At 36.7% G+C, this 18,914-nt stretch overlaps 1 pseudogene; it reads left to right on the forward strand.

Moving 5' to 3' along the window:
- Positions 1-268: 268 nt before the first annotated feature.
- On the forward strand, positions 269-3,720 carry LOC149199010 (UDP-glucuronic acid decarboxylase 4 pseudogene; annotated as a pseudogene).
- The last annotated feature ends 15,194 nt before the right edge of the window (positions 3,721-18,914 follow it).

The following is an 18,914-nucleotide window of genomic DNA, read 5'->3' on the forward strand; positions in this document are numbered from 1 at the left end:
TAAAGCCATAATTCCAGAAATATTATATTTACTGTCGAGGGAAAATGTTAAATTTTATTTGATCCCATGGTATTGTCTTGTATTGCATCCTCTGCCTTTACTGTCACCTTCATCTCAGAGACATTGCAGTCTTTTATTGCATCCTCTGCCTTTACTGTCACCTTCATCTCAGAGACATTGCAGTCTAAGAGCATGGCGATTACCAATTTTAACACGTAAACGGCAGCGACAACGTTTTTCCTTGTACCGGGGTTGTTGGAATTCAAAAATGACACCAACGGTTCTCATTGCTCAGTCTGGTTGTGTAGATGCTTCTCATATCAAATCGGAACATGTGTTACAAATCAGGTAATCAACCACCTTCGGTGTAGTTAACCTTTTCCTATGGTGGCGTTGGAGCGAGTCAAGTCCAGATGTGAGCACACCCCTCGCCTTTGTTTCTACCCACTACGTTATGTTTCGAAGTTGATTGGCAGCATTTTGACAGAGAAAGGGATACTCTCTGTCTGCAGCGCCTACGAGGTTTTTGAGTCTTCAGTTATGAAACGTTGGATTCTAGAAATATAGCGATTACAGGTAATAACACTTAAAAACTGTAATAACTGCGTTCATACTGTGCTGGAATTCAAAGACGACACTGGCGATTCCCGTTTGTGTAGGTTCTTCTCAAATCGAATCAGAACATATGTTCAAAGCTGCACCGCTAAATGCGGGATCCAGCTTGCGCTTGATAAAGAGTTGTTTTCACATGCTGCTTTATTAGAATTCACTTCGTTTACATTTCCAAGCTTTTCAATGTTGACAACCAGCGGATTTGAAATGCGATCCTTCATCGCACAATAGTCACCGCGGCGTTTTAGTTAAAGACTAGGACAGGCGATCAATTTCAATTAAATGAATATAACTTTAAATTTTAGTGCACACAACATAACTCGCAGTATCAATTTCGAGTAAATAGAAATAAATGGTGTAAATATTTATTTTAAAAAATGTGTAATTTTAGCTTATTAAATCGAAAACCATTTGTGAAACCGTATATGATCACAATATAAACTCTAAAATAATAGTTATAATTGGTTTTTTCAAATTTTAAAGAAATTGAATTAAATGATAATTTAAATATAAATAAAAGATAAATACAAATCTGCGATTTTTTCTTTGCCAAAAGAAATCATGGAATAAAATGAAATAAATTTATTTTAAATAAAAACTCAAAAACCATTTCTGAAAATGCACATGATCAAAATATTTTAAATTAATAGTTCTAATTGTTCTTTTTAAAATTTAAAGAAATTAAATTAAATGATAATTTAAACGTAAATAGGCGACAAAGATAAAACATAAAATATAATTCAATCCGAAAATGTATATGATCAAAATATTTTAAATTAATAATTTTAATTGTTCTTTCTAAAATTCAAAGAAATGGAATTAAGTGATAATTTGAACGTAAATAGGAGACAAACATAAATCATAAAATATAATTGAATAAACTTATTTTAAATAAGAACAATTTTTTATTTTTTTGGAAATCTACTAGGTCAATGAGTGGGTCCATTGTATTTTTACAAGTCACTAATTCAAATCATAGTTGAAAATAATTAATATTATTTTGTATTAATGGAGAAATGGTTACAAGTTATAACGTATCTCCTTAGTTTAGGATTTGTTCCTAGAGTTTAGGAGTTTGGTTGCAACTCCCTGATCTCTAGTAAAGTACTTAATGATGTAATTGCTCATTTGATGTAAGTAGAGTGTACGGAGAGAGTTCTCTTTGTTTGAGTGCAGTCTCCAGGTGCAGTACTCACCTGTGAGCTGTAACTCCTTCTTTTTCAATTCAAGTCTAATTTTTATCTTGGTATCAGAGCATAGAGTAGGGAAAGCCTTAATTTTTTTTTAGGATGCATCATTGATTACAGAACTATAGTGGCGGTGGAGTATATAGAAGCATTCGTAGAATCAGGTGGACTGCAGTAACACCTGAAGACAGGTCTTAGATGACTGATCATCTCTGAGCGGAAAATAGGGTTGGCGTGGTTTCGTCGCGAACAGTCACGCAATTTGGCGCGGTTTTGAGAGATATAGAAAGTGCTATTGGCACGGAAAATCAAGCCTTAGTCGCGCCAATTTCGTAAGACGCATCGATTTTGTTTTCGGCGCGGGTATTTCGCCGTCGAGAAGCGCCAGCCTCTTTTTCTGTGGAAAATCTGCAATTTTTAGCAGATCGGAGTTGCCCGGTGGTGGCGCATTGAAGTTCCTGATCTACTCGGTGGCAGCAGATCGGATTTTCCCGGTGGTGGCGCATTGGAGTTCTTGATTTGTTCGGTGGCAGCAGATTGGATTTGCCCGGTGGTGGCGCATTTGAGTTCCTGATCTGTTCGGTGGCAGCAGATCGGATTTGCCTGGTGGTGGCGCATTGGAGTTCCTGATCTGTTTGGTGGCAGCAGATCGGATTTGCCTGGTGGTGGCCCATTGGAGTTTCTGATCTGTTCGGTGGTAGCAGATTGGATTTTCCCGGTGGTGGCGCATTGGAGTTCCTTATCTGTTCGGTGGCAGCAGAACGGATTTGCCCGGTGGTGGCGCATTTGAGTTCCTGATCTGTTTGGTGGAAGCAGATCGGACTTGCCCGGTGGTGGCTCATTGAAGACTTATTCATCAGAGGATCAGAAATTTTATCAGTCCAATATGAATAACAGTGATCAGTACTCTCTTAAGCCAGAAAACACGTGGTCTATTATCAGGCCAGTAGATTATTTTCTCAGGGAGCAGGGACTGCTGTTTATTTTGATAGGAATCGCCATCACATCGACTTTCTTTATCCTTCAGCCTGTTTTTTTGGCTTCTAATGTCAATGAAAATGGAAGGTTTGTGCCCGACAAACCTCATCGGGTTGTTTATGAGACTCCTGTTTCTCGGTTTGCTCCGTATCATTCGGGTTCGATGGTAAATTCGGGGGCTAAAGTTCCCCTAGGTTTGAAGAGAAAGTCCCTGTGAGTTGTCGTGACGGGTGGAGCTGGCTTTGTTGGTAGTCATCTACTTGACAGGCTCATGGCAAGAGGCGACAGTGTTATTGTCGTCGACAATTTCTTCACAGGAAGGAAGGAGAATGTTTTGCATCATTTTGGCAATCCGAGGTTTGAACGGATAAGGCATGATGTTGTGGAACCCTTATTGTTGGAGGTTGATCAGATCTATTATTTGGCTTGCCCTGCTTCCCCTGTTCATTACAAACACAATCCTGTGAAGACTATCAAAGCTAATGATGTGGGAATCTTGAACATATCCAGACTTTCCAAGCGTGTTGTGGCACGTTTTCTGCTTACAAGCACTAGTGAGGTTTATGGAGATCCTCTTGAACATCCTCAAACTGAAGCTTACTAGGCCTATGTTAATCCCATCGGAGTCCGCAGTTGCTATGATGTGGGTAAGAGAACAGCCGAAACTCTGACTATGGGAGAAAATGTTGAGGTTCAGATTGCTCGAATTTTCAATACATACGGTTTGCGAATGTGCCTTGATGATGGTCGGGTTGCAAGTAATTTTGTTGCTCAGGCTTTACGCAAGGAGCCTTTGACAGTCTATGGAAATGGGGAACAGACACGGAGCTTCCAATTTGTTTCTGATCTGGTTGAAGGCCTTATGCGACTTATGGAGGGTGAACATGTTGGTCCTTTCAATCTTGGGAATCCTGGGGAATTTACAATGTTAGAACTAGAATAGGTTGAAGAAGGAAAGGATGACTCTAACAGTGATTGGGACATTCCATTGCTAATGGAAGAAAACAGTAAGGAAGATGAAGAGCAAGAGCAGAAACAAGAAGAAGAAGTAACAGGAAATGTAATCAATAATGCAAGCCCAGAAAAGGCTGAAATAGACAGATTTGAGGTAAGTCCCCTACCAAGGAGATCAAGTAGGAATACTCGATTACCTTCTAAATTGAAAGACTATGCATTAATGTCAAAGTTTTTAAACATTGTAGAACCTGCAAATTATGAGGAAGCAAGTAAATCTGATGCATGGAGGGCTGCAATGTATGAGGAAATAGAATCAATAAACAGAAACCATACTTGGGATTTGGTTGAATTTCCTGAAGGTAAAACCCCCATAGGATGAAAATGGCTGTATAAACCAAAAATAAATGCAGATGGGAGTATAGAGAAACTTAAAGCTAGACTGGTAGCAAAGGGTTACTCACAGCAAGAGGGAATAGATTTCGATGACACCTTTGCTCCTGTAGCCAAATTAAACACCATTAGAATGTTAATTTCCTTAGCAACAAAACAGAAATGGCAGCTACACCAGCTAGATGTTAAGTCTGCATTTCTGAATGGTGACTTGAAGGAACAAATTTATTTAGTACAGCCTGAAGGTTTTGTGAAAAAGGGGCAGGAACATCTTTTGTGTAAATTGAAAAAGGCACTTTATGGTTTAAAACATGAACCCAGGTTGTGGTATGAGAAAATTGACTCATTTTTTATACAGCACGACTTTCATAAGAGCTTGAATGATCCAAATCTGTATACCAAGTTTAATAAACAGAGGCAAATTATTTTGATTTCTTTGTATGTAGATGATATGATCATAATAGGGAATGCTAACAATCTGATCAAAAAAATCAGATGTCACAAGTGTATGAGATTGAAAGACTTCAGAAACCTTCATTATTGCTTGGGATTGGAGGTATGGAAAGACACTGGACAAACCTTTCTTACTCAAGGGAAGTATGCCAGAAGCTTGCTGGAAAGGTTCAGAATAGAGCAGTGCAGATCAGCAGCAACACCATTACAACAGAACTTAAAGTTGAGCAGTGACGATGGTACTAAAGAGGCGGATGCAACCATGCATAGACAGCTAGTTGGCAGTTTGATATATCTGACTACAACTAGACTAGATTTGACATATTCTGTTAGTGTGTTGAGCCAGTTCATGTCAAAACCACTCGAAAGTCACTGGGTCGCAACAAAAAGTGTGTTGAGGTATATTAGTGGTACTAGTAATTATGGCATTTTGTACACTGACACTTTTGATGTTATTCTAGCAGGTTTTTCAGATTCCGATTGGGCAGGTAACTTGGATGATCGAAGATCTATCACAGGTTACGCATTTAGCATTGGATCCGGGGTCATAGCATGGAGCAACAAAAAGCAGAGCATTGTAGCTCTGTTTCATCGAGAGAAACTACAGTCAAAAGAGATATGTGTTGAATATTGTAAAACTTGTGATAACATGGCTGATATTTTTACTAAGCCTCTTGGGCATGTAAAGTTTGAATTGTTTAGAGGGATGCTAGGAGTTCAGGATAATCCTTTCTCCATTAAGGGGGGGAGTTGAAAATAATTAATATTATTTTGTATTAATGGAGAAATGGTTACATAAGTTGTAACGTATCTCCTTAGTTTAGGATTTGTTCCTAGAGTTTAGGAGTTTGGTTGCAACTTCCTGATCTCTAGTAAAGTACTTAATGATGTAATTGCTCATTTGATGTAAGTAGAGTGTACGGAGAGAGTTCTCTTTGTTTGAGTGCAGTCTCCAGGTGCAGTACTCACCTGTGAGCTGTAACTCCTTCTTTTTCAATTCAAGTCTGATTTTTATCTATCATTATAATATTTTGGTATTTTTTTTGGAAGTGTTTTGGATAAGAGTGTTCTAATTTTAAATTTAGTTTATATAATTTATTGTTATTCATTTGGATTATAAGATTTAATTAGAAAATTATTAATTTATTATAAGCCTTAAATATTTATTTATGATGTTCTTAAAATTATTAAATTAAAGAAATAATAATAACATACATATATATATATATATATATATATATATATATATATATTTTGGAGTTTTATTTCACTTTATTATGAATATTATAGGTTTTGTTACAATATCATGGTTCAATACTATGGTTTATTAATACTAGATGTTCCAAAAATTATAACTCATTTTATAGGACACTTATTTATAAGATTTTTTTAAATTTATAAATTTAATTGAAAAGACAAAAAAATGCATAACTATTTTGGAAATAAAGAATATTGGCATTTGATTTGTGTATACTACTAAGAATATTCTAGAATATTTTATGAAGTTTAAATCTTGGTCATTCACTTCATTATTGTTAATACTTAAATTAAAGTTTTGGAAGTCCAATTCAAATAAGACATGTTTATCAGCATAAAGATTAGTGCAACCATATAAATTAAATAGTTGGTAAATCCATAATAAGGATCAAAACAGTTACTTCATCATACATCTGCTAGACATGGGAATAACTACTTTCAAAAACAAATCTTAGACTTTGATTTGTGTCTACTATTAAGAATATTCTAAAATATTCTACCATCCACCTAACATGTATTGATAATTAAATTAAAATTCTAGAAACCCTTCTGAAAATAGACATGCCTATGTTCCAGTGGTCTAAATGTAGTCTCAAATAAACGCAGAGTATGAGGGAGTTATAGTGTCTACTATATCTTTAAATGTTGATTGAATTAATAATAAAAACTTAAAATTAATAAAATTCAATTTGTTATATTATAATTTTGTTTTTATTATTTTAATATACATATCACATTAAAATATTACATATAAATAGTAATTACAAATCAAGATTGAATTTACCATATAAATTAAAATAATGATTTTTGAACCATAGTTAAATTTAATTAATAAGCAAATATAAACTTAATACTTACAATATAACATGATTTTGGATTCACCCCACTTTACCATAAATATATTAATTTGTAAATAGGCTTTGTTACAATATCATGAACCACATAACTTGTAAATAGGCTTTGTAGCAACCTTCATAGTCACACAACAACGCAACACATTTTACGTTTCTCCATGGTGTATTCAACGGCTGCAAAGAATGTGACATCAATGGCAACCCGAGGTACCTAAACGTGGGTTTTATATAAATTCTTCAATTAAACATTCCCATGGTGGTGTTGGAGCGAGTCAAAGTCAAAATTTGAGCACAATCCTTGCCTTTGTTTTCTAACCACTGCGAGTCGGCCACGTCGTGAACTGTTTTGATAGTGAGATATTTTTGTGCGCAGCGGGTATACCATTTGATGCGGGTGGTTTGGTGTTCACATGGTCACAATACTTGTGGGCTTTTGGGTCCCACTTCATCTCAGTGATATTACGGTCTAGGAGCACGTCCATTATCGATTTTAACACGTAAACTGCAGTGACATCGTTTTTTCTTATACCAGTGTTACTGGAATTGAAAAATGACACTAGCGGTTCTCATTGCTCAGTCTCGCTGTGTAGATGCTTCTCATATCAAATCAAAATCAAAAATTGTGTACAAATGAGTTAAACTTCCACCTTCGTTGTAGTTCACGTTTTCCCATGGTGCGTTGGAGCCAATCAAGTCTAGATGTGAGTACATTTATCGCTCTTCTTTCTTTTGTTGGAATAATGTAGAAATGATATGTCCAGTTGTGTTCTCATAGTTAGTGTTTGAGTTTATCTGTCATGAGTTGTGTCTTCATAGTTTGTGTTGTGAGTTGGTCATCCTAATTATTTGGATCTAAATTGTCCTAGAAGCTGCCTATGTGTGCCTATATAATGTATTGGTTGTCCAAGCTGTTTGTTTATATCTAGTGAGACTTAAGATCTCAGAGAAATAGGGTTCAGATCCGTGAAGGCTGTGAGATCTTATTGTTACTTTGTTGCTCCCAAGTTTTTGATGTTTTGGTTGAGAAAAATCGCTGAAGTGTTCCCTGTCTACAGTGTTCTATACAATCAAACTTCAATTCTGGTTGGCTATCTGCAACCGTTGTGTGCAATCTGAATCTGTAGGTGGGATGTATTCTCACGCCTTGTCATAGGTTCCCTATAATAGTTCGGTTCCAGGTAGTGATGTGCAGATCAACTGTAGACACATTTGGGAACTCTTCGGTCAATCAAAACGGAGCAGATGGAAAGTGGAATAATAAAGTGAAGCATGCCGTAAGTAATTGTTGTTTTGTGAAAATCTAGTGTTTCCCAGTTGAAGAGTTCACTTTTCACCTTGAACCAATTCACTATTTTTTAAGTCACGTTCGTGTATAAAGTTTTCATAAGGAAATTTTGTTTGTAAATGTTAAGTTTTTTAATGGAGAAATAAGGGATTAAACCTTTTTTTTATGGTGAAAACGAATTTACTAAGGAGTTAAATATTTTCTTTTGGGTGAAAGTTAAAAATTGTGTGTATTTGATTAAAAAGGAAATTAAAATTATGTGGTAAAAAATGGAGAAATAAGAAGCAATTTTGGCTTTGTTTTTTTATTGGAAGCAAGATTAAGTCTTGTTTTTTTAGATCCCATGCATTTGGTTTTGGATCTAGTGAATTTGGGTGTAGATCAGGTGAGTTTGGGTGTAGATCGGGTGATTTTTTTGTCATTATGTCAAATTTGTTGGCTGAAACTTATTTGAATGAGTCCACAAGGCTTAATGGAGGAAATTATGCAAATTGGAAATTCAAGGTATTAACAGTTTTAGAGGGAAATAATTTGTGGCCCATAGTGAGTGGGGTGGAGCCCAAACCCACTGGTGTTGCAGCTATTCAAGATTGGGAAAAAAGAGAAACAAAAGCAAAGACATTGCTACGAATGTCAGTTAAGGACAACATCATTCCTCATATTAGGGATTGTAAAACATCTAAAGAAACATGGGATGTTCTCAAAAACTTGTATGAAACATCTAATACTAACCAGATTTTGTTCTTGAAGACCAAGCTTTTGTTAATTAAAATGGAGGCCAATGAAAGTATAAGAAATTTTATTTTCTGTGTCAAAGAGCTAAGTGATAAGTTCGGAGACATTGGTGAAAAGGTGTCCAATACTAACTTCGTCACCATCACATTAAATGGCTTAGTGCAAGATTATCAAATTTTTGTTTCAAGTCTTTTAGCTAGAGAGAAGCCTCCGATTTTTGATGAACTTACAAGTATTCTTCTACAACAGGAAGAGAGGATGAAGAACTTCAATTTGGGCTCAAACAATTCAGATTTGGCATTGGTAGCCAAGGGTAAGCAACCATACAAAGGCAAGCTATGGAACAAAAGCAAAGGAGGAAAGTTTTGAGCAAAGCAGAAAGGTATGGCACAATCTAAATTTCTAGTTCATGATAAGAGAAATGATGATTGTTATTATTGTGGCAAACCTGGACATCATGCTAAAGATTGCTATAAAAGGAAATATAATGAGTCTAAACAGATAAACAGAAGGCATAATGGGAATTTTGTGGACAAATACACCTCAATCAATGATGGATTTAAAAATCTCAAACTGGTTGTTTCTGATGCTGCATTGTCTGTTGAGACTAATGAAGTGAATGCTTGGTTCATTGATTATGGTGCATCAATCCATATGTCTTGTAACGAGAATTGGTTTGATGAATATCATGAGAACATTGATGGAACATGTGTTTATCTAGGAGACAATAGATCCCTTTAATTTTAAAGATATGGAATAATAGGTGTGATGTTGTGTAATGGAAAAGAGAGACAGATCCATGATGTGATGTATGTTCCTGGTATAAAAAAGAATTTAATTTATGTTTCTACTATTGTTGATCAAGATCTAAAGGTGGAATTTGTCAAATCACAATGTGTTGTTAAAGATATTCAGGATCGCTACAAGGTTATTTCCATAGGTACCGGAGTTGGAGGCTTGTATAAGATGAATGTGACCAGGACATGGCATCAAGCATTGGCATCTACAACAATGTCAACATAAAAGTTATGGCATCAAAGGTATGGTCATTTAAATCACAATGATTTAATATTACTTCAAAGAAAAGCAATGGTTGAAGGTCTTCCTGTTATGAAGAATAATCATGTTTAATGTGAAGCATGTGCACTTGGAAAGCAACATACAGAGAAATTTCTTATACATGAAGAAAAAAAGCAAAGAGAAATACTTGAATTAATTCATACTGATGTATGTGGACCTATGCAAACTAGATCTCTTAGAGGAGCATTGCACTTTCTTATTTTTGTTGATGATAGATCTAGTTACACTTGGGTCTATTTCATAAGAAAGAAAAGTGATGTTTTTTAGTACTTTAAGGAATTCAAAAACATGGTGGAAAAAAAAAACTGGGAAATACATCAAAATTCTCAGATCTGATTAGGGGGGAGAATACAAATCAAGAGTTTTTAATCAATATTTCAAAAGTCATGGGATTCTACAACAATTTAGAGTGCCTCATACACCTCATCAAAATGGAGTCGTAGAGAGGAAAAATAGAACACTAGTGGAATGTGCACGAAGTATGCTTCAAGGTAAAAATATCTCTAATGGTTTTTGGGCTGAAGCCATTAATACTGCTGTTTATTTGAAAAATAGGAGTCCAACCAAAATTTTAGATCTAAAAACACCTTTTGAAGCATTTTATCGATATAAACCAAAAGTGAATCATTTAAGAGTTTTTTGATGCAAGGCATTTGCACATATTCCAAAAGATGAAAGAAGAAAACTTGATGCAAAAATCAATTAAGTGCACATTCATTAGTTATTGTGATGATCAAAAGGCATACAAGTTGTTTGATCCTACTTCACATAGATTGCTTGCAAGTGGGGATGTGGTGTTTCATGAAAATGTAGATGAAGGTGATAAAATGAATAACACATGTGTATGGCATGATATTGATTATTATGTCAAAATAGAAGCATGTTGTAAATAATAACATGTACAGGTTCAAGAGCAGGAAGCATCCAACAGTCATCACACTCCAAGAAGAGAACAAGAGACTCCACAAAGCAAGAAGAAGGATGAAAGTAGTACAACCCTAAGGAGGTCATCACGTCAAATTCATCCACCTATAAGATATAAATATTATGCATTAATGTCTCATGCAATGAATGTTGTAGAACCCTCAAGTTATCAAGAAGCTAAAGAATATAAAGAATGGAGAGATGCAATGAATGAGGAATACAACTCTATAATGAAGAATGACACATGGGAATTAACACAATTGCCCAAAGATAAAGTTTCCATAGGATGAAAATGGTTGTTCAAACCAAAGTTTAATGTTGATGGTAGTATTGATAAGTATAAAGCTAGATTGGTTGCAAAAGGCTATTCAAAAAAAGAAGGCATTAATTATGAGTATAATTTTGCGCATGTAGCTAAAATGAATACAATTAGAATCATGATTGCATTAGCTACAAAACAAAATTGGAAAATGCATCAGTTAGATGTCAAATCTGCTTTCTTGAATGGTGAATTAAAAGAAGACATTTATTTGGTTCAACATGAAGGGTTTGTAAAGCAAGGAGAGGATCATCTTGTTTGCATGTTAAACAAAGATTTGTATGGTTTGAAACAAGCACCAAGATCTTGGTATGTGAAAATTGATTCATTCTTTCATGGAAAAGGTTTTGTGAGAAGCAAAAGTGATCCTAACTTGTACATCAAGAGAGATGAAGATGGGAATGTTGCCTTGATATCTTTGTACGTTGATGATCTTATCATAACAAGCAGCGCACTTAGGTTGATTGAAGAAATTAAAATTCAATTGTCACAGGTATTTGAAATGAAGGACCTTGGTGAATTGCATTATTGTTTGGGTCTTGAAATTTGGAAGGAATCTGGTAAGACAATCATCACACAAAGCAAGTATGCAAAGACAATCATTGAAAGATTTCATATGTTTGAATGCAAACTAGTGTCTACTCATTTGGAACATAATGCCAAGTTGTACAATGATGATGGATCGAAATAAGTGAATGGAACTTTTTATCATGAATTGGTGGGAAGTTTGAACTACCTCACCACTACCAGGCCAGATATAGCATATTCTGTCAGCATCCTTAGTCAATTTATGGCAAATCCTTGTGAAATCCATTGGAAAGCAACAAAGAAAGTCCTTTGATTTATGAAGGGAACACTTTATTTTGGTATTTTTTATACTGATGAATCTAATGTTGAGTTGGCAGGTTTTGGTGATTTAGATTGGGCTGGAAATCCTGATGATAGAAGATCAACCTCTAGATATGCATTCAATTTAGGATGGGGGGTCATATCATGGAGCAATAAGAAACAACCAATTGTTTCTTTGTCATCCACAAAAGCTGAATACAAAGCCTTGACCAATGCAACTTGTGAAGCTATTTGGTTAAGGAGTATTATTGAAGATGTTGGAGAAAAACAAAGAGGACCAACAAGCATCAAATGTGGCAACCAGAGTTCCATGAAGCTAGAAAATAATCCAATTTATCATACAAGAACTAAACAAATTGAATTCCAACATCATTTTGTAAGAGAAAAGATAAAATCAAATGAGATTCATTTAGTGTATTGTAATACAAGTGAGAATGTAGTTGACATATTTACCAAGCCTCTTGGAAAGATGAACTTTGAAATATGTAGACAACAACTAAGAATTGTTGAAAATCCATTTCTCCATTAGGGGGATGTTGGAATAATGTAGAAATGATATGTCAAGATAGAGTTTATGAGTTGTGTTCTCGTAGTTAGTGTTTGAGTCTATCTATCGTGAGTTGTGTCTTCGTCGTTTGTGTTGTGAGTTGGTGATCCAAATTATTTGGATCTAGATTGTCCTAGAAGCTACCTATGTGTGCCTATATAATGTATTGGTTGCCCAGGCAGTTTGTTTAATGAGATTTGAATTCATTCTTGTGCATCTCTCTGATTTTCTAATACTTTCTGCCTACTAAGTTTAGCTGTTGGTTTGGAAAATTTTGATAGAGAAAGAGATACTCTTTGTCTGCAGCGCATATACTATTTAGTGCATGGGTTTTGGCGGTTTCCTTCAACACGAATATGTGGACCTTTCTTCATTTCATTTGGCAGGTGAGATGTGGTTTTCATCAAGTTACAAGGATTTTGGGCTTTGATTCTTCCTTGAAAAATGAAAAACCATTAAACTTTTTATTATTAAAAAGAAACCAACAAATTTTCTATTAATAGAAAGATTTTTATATATGTAAAATGTGTCTAGATATACCTCATATTTGGTATATTCTACTAATAAATTTAAACTTGTACTTGAGTAGTAAAAGAAAACCACATACAATACTTTGTATAGTGTTTATGTATAACCAAATCTACATAGTCCAAATTTTTTATGACATGCCACAAAATGTAGTCTCTCATGTTGACATATTATTTTTCCCAACATCATCTTAATCACACAAAAACTATTGCCAGAAATATCAATTGTGTAACATATTTTACTAAAATTGTATATGTAATAGGTATTTTCCCAACTCTAAGAAGAGTATCATTGCAAAATAAGAGAAAGTGATGTCCCCATAAATTTTGTTGCACCCTTGTTTGGATAAGGCTTCAGCTATGGCATTCTGCTCCCTGTAAATGTGATCAATAGTCAGTCCTTGAAAAAGACCAATCAACATTTTAATATGTTTCATACAATTTATAAGCATGAGAGGTGCAAATGTAGTTCTCATCAGCACCTAGTCGATAAGCACTTTAGAGTCTCCATAGACATCCATAGAATTTATGGACAACCATTTTGCACATAATAGAACCACCCAAAGAGCAATGATCTTTGCATAGGTATTGAAACCCGCCCCACCATTACAACTAAAGTGATAATAAGTACATATATTTATGACTATATGCCCCACAACTAGAAGTATTATTGCAAGTGGTTCCATCAAAGAAACAAATTGGATATGTGCACCATATTTCCACGACTTTTATACATCTTGAAGATCCCTTATCAGATATAGTACCAATTTCATTGTAAAATACAACAATCTTCATATAAGTATTCATGATGTCTGTTGAAACATCCTCAAATACTAAAAAAAAAAATCAATACCTCCATGTGCCCCATAATATGTAAAAAGGAATTGTGTGAATTTTTTTATAAATCAAAAACCATTCTAATAAACAAGCCTCCACATAAGTATGAATCCACTCGGTAGTAATATGGAGAAAAATCAACACAACAAACCAAATGGAAGTCGCAAAATGAAAATTGAAGAAAAGGTGTAACATGTCTTCAAGCTCTAATTTAGACATGACAAATCTCCAAGGTCCTATGTAGCCTCTCTTACATAAGTTGTCCCATGTTAGAATTTTGTTTTGTCGTGTCAACGAACCAAAACTTTGAGTTTGAGGGGGGGTTCCACTTCCTTCTTTTTCAGAACCAACATTGATCCCCAAAAGGAAGTTGTGCATGAGAGATATAACTATATGCCTCCTTCACCGTGATTTATCCTTGTATAGTTTTTACATCCCATAATAGGATATCATCACTTTTTGTCAAAGTGATACCTGCTAAGTATAATTTTTGAACATATTTTTCCCAAGATACTACTAGGTCACCAAAGAAACCAATATCCCATGCACGAGTCTAAGATGGTGTCATTGTGATAGGATCATGAGAGATTTCAATTTGATTTAAATAATAGATTCCCATATTATAAATACACTTGATAAATGGAGTAGACAAAGAATGATCCCCATAAAAACATTTAATGGGATCCTAATCAATCTCAACCACTGTGCTTGTTCCAATCTCCTACTGCAAATTCCCGATCAACTAGTGCTTAAATTTCATCATATTTTTTCATAGATATGAAACTGAGTATGGAATATGAGCCCCTTCTCTAATGCACACCAAGAATGATTATAGGTAATTTTCTTTGATGATCATATTTCATATTCTATTACCCTTTAAGGCCTGCGACAACCTCTTTACCAAAAAAGCCCACCCAAATTGTTTAGTGTTTCTTAAATACCATCTCCCATCCTCCTTAGAGATATTTCCTCCAAACAAACAAGATGGAACATTTTGGCTTCCCTAGACCCTGCATAAATACATATTGTTATCTAAGAGTTTATCCACTTAATGATATTCTTTGGAATCATATAAAGATCCATCCAGTAGATCAGATACTTTGTCGAACTGACTAAACCAGTACCAATATTTCCCCCTGTTACACAGCAATTTGTCACCGTTTATCACCGTCCCTATTACCCCTCTCCTACACACTGGCGGACTCATTGCGGGACCTGTGAGAAGTGACATGACCTGAAACCACTTACATCATATTCCTCTAAGTATGAGCTTCATTTTCCCTGAAGACATCTCCTGCAAAATCCCCATGAAAACAGCTCTTTTTGCATTAGCGCGGGTCCTCAGTTCACTGCCCACGCCAATGACAGAAATCCTCTAAAAAGGGCGTGCTATTGGCGCTCTGTCTCAGAGTCGCACTCGTGCCAACCGAATTGAGTAAAGTTTTCAACCACCAAACTCCCGAAGGTTCTCTTCAACCCATTCACCAACTGAATATATGTTGAGCTAGGATGGTTTGGCTTCGAATCTCCATAGAAGGGAAAGTGGTTTGCCACCTTTCATGGAAGTTTCCAAGTGATAAAGCCAATCCCATGAATAATGTGGTTGATCCTATCTCTTTCGTCTCTATCTATAAAAGCTTGCCTTTATGCCTTGAGCAAGCTAGTTAGAGTTACAGTAGTTCTGGTCCCAGCATAGTGATAGAGAGTTTGAAGCTGCAAGAGCCTTCTTTGCACCCATAAGGCAAAATCTAAGTAAGGAGATTCTTGTCACCCAAAGAGAGAGAGGCTTGTTCCTCATCCTAACAAGCTTTGCAAGACTTTTGTAGCTGATCACCCAGCCAAAGGAGGATTTGACGTCAGAACAATGGTTGTATTCTTCTTTGTTATTTATTGATAATAGATGACTATCATTATGGTTCCACTCTCATTGTCTCATGTTTGATGTTGAGTTATATCTTTTCTGACTCATATATAATTGCATATACTAGATTTTATGCTTGTTTTCGTGTTGTTCTTTGCATGTGCAGGTGTCCAATCATGGAGATCGTGGGGATCGTGACCGGCCAAGGCAAAGGAACGAGGGTGACATCTCTTCTATGAACACTAGCCTTGGAATCCAAGTAGGTTCTCACCATCTACTTTGTATTTGCGATTAGGAACTTGCGTGATAGCATTGTGTGATTGTTTTTAGACCCGGTCTGGGCGAGTAGGGATCGTCTCTGTCCGCAGAGAGGATTTACCTCCACAACGATTTCGCGACTCCCCTGGGGACTCTTGTCGCTTTGGTTCTCTCATTTGATTGCTTAGATAGCTTTCTGGGTTGGATTTCTTGCTGTCTCTTACTTCCTGGTCTGCCTGGATACTGTTAACCAAGCCTTGGACTGCTTGTTTTTATTTTTAAGCTAGCAAACTCGATTGGCACTCTTTTTCGCATGGCAGTCGCGCCAATTGGCACCACTTTCCAGTGTACAGCCCGCGCCAATCCTCAATTGGCGCTAGTTTTCCGCCTGACAGTCGCGCCAGGCCTGTGAACTTTTCCAGTTTGCTTGTTTGCAGCCTTCCAAGCTTGGGTTTTGTGTCTAGCTACACCTTTTTCAATCACTTGAGTGTGTCAGAGTCTTGTTTGACTGGTTTTGAGTTTTTTTTGGCACATTATTAATTTGATTTCCTTTGATCATTACTTGTAGGTTTGTTTCAGTCCTTTCACAATTTTGCATCTTTTTGCTTTTGTTTTTGCAAAAAAATTTCCCCCTCATTCGCTAAATTGTGTATGAGTGTTAATCGCCTTTGAGTGTTTTTATTTTATGATCTTTGGAACTCTCACCCGTTTTTCTTGATTTTCACTTGATTGATTCTTAGATTACAATCATCTTGTGTTTGAGAATTCTCTTGCATAGATCACACTTGCATAATTAGAATTCTCATTTTCAGGATATGAATGAAAAGTGTGCATAGATTACATTTGCATACTTTGGGTGTTTGCCATTTTCCACCGATTTCACATTTTAGCCCTAGGGCTTCTGGTGGCTTTGTGCATCGAGCCTTCCTTAGGAGTTTCGATCTTTTGTTGGTCCAGTCAACCTTTTGGTTACTCTCTTGCACTTGTTCAGTGATTGTTAAACTTTTTATTGCGTTATTCGAGTGATTCTCTTCTTTTCGCTTGGATTTCACTTGGCTTCGTTTTGGGCTTAGATTACATGGCCCATTGAGGTCTTTGAGATCTTCTCTTGGTTCTGAAGGACTGCCTTGGTATTTAGGGACTTGATTGTATTTTCATTGAGTGAAATTTGTCTTTTACTCTTTGTTATTGTTTCTCAAAATTTGTTTAGTGCATTTTTCCATCAAAAAAGAAACAAACAATCTCTTTTGCTTTGCATTAGTTAATGGAAAATAAAGCTTTTCGTTGTTATTAGCGATTAGTAACTTTAGAGAAAAGTTTTGTTAATTGCCATTAGCTGCATTAGAGTTATTGTTGGTTGTTTTATGGTCATTTTTGTTTGTGTGAAAGCTCTCAACCCTCTCGTAGTTAGCATTCATCGAACGAAATGATATATTTTGGCATATAGCTTGCATTTAGGGAATTGTGAGGGATTACATACGGTAGGGCCTGGAAATCGAAACCTAATCAAAGATCAACCGTAAAATGAACTGAATAAACTTAAAAACGCATTGGAACATAACACTCATTGTTTAGAGGTCTAGGCTAGAGACGTGCTCTGGCGTCGTTAAACCTAGTCACTTTTGTTTCACTACGGTTGGGTGATTCCTCCTTCTGTGACACAACAAGTGGTCTAGCACGGACTTGAGCTCCCACGTACCGTCGCGTATATATGGGAGACCCCACTAGGTTATCATCCTTTATCCATAGGAAGCCGTGTCTGCTGCCTTACAAGCTGTAACGCATCGAACACAACATTCGGGAAGATTGACTGCCGTACGGGAAGTCCTTGGTTTTCATATGACTGCCAAGGTGTATATCCAGTTTTACGGATTTGTTTGGTAACCCTTTGCCTAGTCTCTCCAGAGTGGTCACTTTTGATCCTTTTCGGACTCCTTAAAATAAAAGGCTCACTTGAGCAGTTTGTCACTTCGAGCTCACAAAACATTCGAAGGCGACTAGAGTCACTTTTTTTTCCTTTTCTCGACTCTTAAAACATGAAAAGGTCAAGTTGTGTCCTTGCGTCTTAAAATTTATTTGGCCGTGATTAACATTACCTGGTTAGATCTTATTTGCGTTAGCTTGAGTAGGCTTCTTTTCGTTCTCGATGGCAACTTTTCCGGGGTTCACCAACCGAAGGACCCCCTCTAACAGGAACCCTAGTCATTTCGCTCCCTTTGGAAATGTTGGTGCTCCTTATATGGCAACGTTGTCCCTCCCAGGGTTAACTATTGGGTTTCCGGTTTGGTTGTTCTCAACCTCTTTGGTCCCTGCCGTCTCACCGTCTAGTCAATCCGTCCCTCCACCTGAACAACATCATGTTGATTCTAAGGTGGACGTCTCCCCTTCTACGCCTACTTCTACGTCCTCATCTTCTACTTCGCCTGGTGAAAGTCTCGATTCGAGTAACCCGGTGGCTAAGAAGAAGAATAAGAAGACAAAGAAGAAGAAGGCTCCTAAGGGAAAGGTTACAAGTGCAGCTACCCCCTCGAGTACACCTGAAGTCGGGCCCCCTTCCGCTCCTCCGCGGAAGGTCAAGTTTCCTTGTCGATTATGCAAGGAGGACCATCTTCTTCGCGATTGTCCTGGCATTCCCAGGGTACTAGAAGTATGGTCCCGCGATCCGGCCCACCCCTCATCATCCTCTGAGGCTCACGGCGATGTTCCCCTATCGACTCACAAAGCTAAGGAGAAAGGGAAGATTCAAATCCCCTATAGAATTTGTGAAGGCAACCATCCCCTTCACCTTTTTCCACTCATGGATAAAGCCTCCAGTGTTTTGGCAAGTCTTATAGCTCCTTCACCCCAACTACCCGTTGGATATCGACGTCTCTCTGCAGCTGCAGATTGTCCCCCTGCTGACAAAGAGATTGCTTCAAATTCTTCTCTTGTCCAGGCCCCTCTTCCCGAACCCGGCTGCCCCCAGCCTGTTCCAGACCAACCATTGGTCGGAAACAGTGTCGAC

The sequence above is a fragment of the Pinus tabuliformis genome, chromosome 2_1, assembly GCF_031772625.1.
Source record: "Pinus tabuliformis cultivar Carrire ecotype Pingquan chromosome 2_1, CPIR1, whole genome shotgun sequence".
NCBI classification, from domain to species: domain Eukaryota; kingdom Viridiplantae; phylum Streptophyta; class Pinopsida; order Pinales; family Pinaceae; genus Pinus; species Pinus tabuliformis.